Genomic DNA, 3,381 nt, shown 5'->3' on the forward strand with positions numbered 1-3,381 from the left:
AGGAGAATTGCCTGAACCCAGGAGGCGGAGGTTGCGGTGAGCCGAGATCGCGCCATTGCACTCCAGCCTGGGTAACATGAGTGAAACTCCGTCTCAAAAACAAACAAACAAACAAACAAACAAACAAAAAAAACCCTTCTGGATTTTAGATGAAGGAACATAATATAATAAATTGGGCGCTTACAACTTACTTGGAAGGAAAGGAAGAACGCATTCTAAGGAGAATCTCAAGGAATGACTCCCAAAATAATATAAAGCTGATCAACCAGCATTGTTAGGACCTATAAGGCTACTACCAGTTTCATGAATTCAAGAACCCAGAGAGCTGTGATCCAGGGAATTTAAAGCCAAAATGGAAAACAAACAAACAACAACAACAACAACAACAACAAACCACTGCAGCTGATGTGAATGCTATAACTGATTATTGGTACAGAGCTGGAGAATTCATGCTAAAATGCTATTACATTTGAGTGGTAACTCTGCACAACTCACTTGCCAGCAAAAACAGGCAAAATGTGTCTTGAAGATGGCTTCCACTTCACATATGCCTTCCAAATGTTGAGCAGTTGATTCTAATTAAAATAACCTAGTTTACCTCCAGGCCCATGACTGCAAGGGTGTGTGAAAAGTGAATGCTTTGACTTTACAACTTCTCAAACATGAAAGAGAATTAAATAAATGTTCAGTGGGCTAATCAAGAGTACCCAGCTCAGTAGTAGATACGATACAATAAAGCAAATATTCAACTAGGAGTTGGTAAACCTGGGATCTAGTCCTTGTTCATAGTCTTAATTTGATCTTGGGAAAGTTGCATCCTCTCTCAGGCCTAATAGAGTTTATCTAGTTATTATTGGGAATAAATATTTTAGACATGAGAGTGGTATGATCATCTTTATATTTTAGAAGAAGCACTTAGCCAAGAGGTGATGGTGGCCTGCTTAGAGTAGTAGTGAGATGGAGAGAAATGTGACACCTCTGAGAAACATTTAACAATTTAAAGCATTTTAAAATGATAATAGGGTCAATTCATCCAGAAACTATAATGATCATAAATATATATGCACCTAAAAACAAAGTCCCAAAATACATGGGGAAACTTTCAAAATTGAATAGATAAATGCATAATTCAACAGTAAGAATTGACTTGAAGACTTGAATACTTCACTCTCAATAATGGATACTACAAGTAGATGGAAAATTAGCAATGATATAGAAGACTGCAACAATGCTATCAACCAAAATTGATCTAACTGACCTCTATAGAATGATCCAACCAATAGCAGCGTAATGAACATTCTTCTCAAGCACTCATGAAACATTTTCAACAACAGATTGCATGCTAGCCTCAACAAATGTAAAGTGATTGGAATTATATGTTCTGCAATCCCAACAGAACGAAATTACAAATGAAAAGAGAAGAAAATTTTGAAAATTCACATACATGTGGAAATTAAACATTATATTCCTTCCTAAATAGCCAAAGGGTCAAAGAAGCAATCATAAGAATAATTAGAAAATAATTTGAGATGAACGAAAAAGAAAATATACCAAAATTTATGGAATGCAACTACAGCAGTGCTTAAAGGGAAATTTACAGTTATAATCACCAGCATTATAAACAAAGAAAGATCTCAAAGTAATAACCTCACCATCCACCATAAGAAACTGAAAAAGAAAGGAAAACTAAGCTTAAAGAAGAGAAAAGAAAGTAATCAAAACTAAAGTAAAAATAAATGAAATATAGAATAGAAATAATAGAGAATATCAAAAAAGTAAAAGTTTGTTCTTTGAAAAACCTTTAGCTAGACCAACCAAAAAAAAGAGAGAGAAGACTCAAATTTCTAAAATCAGGATTGAACGACTGTGCATCATTAGTGACATTACAAAAATGAAAGCAGTATAAAGGAATACTATGAACAGCTCTATGCCAATGTATTAGATACAATGATGAAACAGACAAATTCCCAGAAAAATGCAAACTGCCAAAACTGACTCAAGAAGAACTAGAAAATCTGAGTAGACTTATAACAAGTAAAGAAACTGACTTAGTGATCTTTTTTTAGAAAATTTATTATGTAAAAGAGTATTTTAACTTTTGTTTTTGGGAATTACAAAGATTATACATGATCTGGAAATGAGACTGTACCAAATGATGGCCAAAGAAGAATCATCCATTCTACTCCTTCTCTTTCACTTGGTCACTCAGAAATATAATGCTATCAGCTATGAATGTCGTTACTTGTTGCCTCACATTATTATTATTATTATTTTTGTGTGTGATGCAGTCTTGCTCTATTGCCCAGGCTGGAGTGCAGTGGCCCAATCTTGGCTCACCACAACCTCCGCCTCCCAGGTTCAAGTGATTCTACTGACTCAGCCTCCTGAGTAGCTGGGACTACAGGCACATGCCACCACGCCCGGCTACTTCTTGTATTTTTAGTAGAGATGGGGTTTCACTATGTTGGCCAGGCTGGTCTTGAACTCCTGACCTTGTGATCCACCCATCTCGGCCTCCCAAAATGCTGGGATTACAGGCATGAGCCACCTCGCCCAGCCCACCTCACATTATTTTTATCCATGTAGTCACCATAGTCCATTTTCCCTTCCACATAAATTTAAGACCCCTTTTTCACATAGTGATATGCCACGTCTCTGAGGCCTGGCTGGAATACTGATATCCTGTGCCATGTTGTCTTTTGACTGACATTGCCCATTTGGTAAACTTCACTGTCCCCTAATCGCCACATCTCATTTGTTGCTAGAGAAAATATTGTGACTGGATTTTTTCCTTCCACCTGTCTCAAGACAGGGTCCTGACCCACTCACCCAAGTAACTGCACATGATTCAGGGATCTTTCAAGAACCAAACTGGTAGTTGTTTCAGACACATGTCTTAAAAACTGATGAAGTACCTGTAATACAGATCTTCCAAACATGGTTTCTATTTTCCTTTGTTACAGTCTAATCTTTAGGGTCTTCCTGACCCTCAAACCCGGCCAGCCCAGCCAGTCAGAGGATCACTTCCAGTGTACCTGACTTGGTGATCTTTAAACTTCCCACAAGAAAAGCCCAGGCCAAGATGACTTCACTAATGAAATGTTCCAGACATTTAAAGGAGAAATAATACCAATTCTTTGGAAACTATTCCAAAAAAAATAAGAGACTGGAAGATCTCCAAAATTACTCCATGAGGTCACTATTACCTTGAACAAAAAAACAGACAAAAATTCCACAAGAAAAAATCCCTATTGGTCAATATTTCTTATCAATATAGACAGAAAAATCCTCAACAAAATACTAGCAAATCAAATCCAGCAACATATAAAAAGGATTACATACCTTTACCAAGTGGAATTTATCTCGGAAATGTCAGGTTAG

General features: G+C 36.8%; 1 pseudogene; it reads right to left on the reverse strand.

The window, feature by feature from the left end:
• Positions 1-2,179: 2,179 nt before the first annotated feature.
• LOC108296407 lies at positions 2,180-3,024 on the reverse strand (annotated as a pseudogene).
• Positions 3,025-3,381: the final 357 nt, after the last annotated feature.

The sequence above is a fragment of the Cebus imitator genome, unplaced genomic scaffold, assembly GCF_001604975.1.
Source record: "Cebus imitator isolate Cc_AM_T3 unplaced genomic scaffold, Cebus_imitator-1.0 Scaffold709, whole genome shotgun sequence".
Lineage (NCBI taxonomy): Eukaryota > Metazoa > Chordata > Mammalia > Primates > Cebidae > Cebus > Cebus imitator.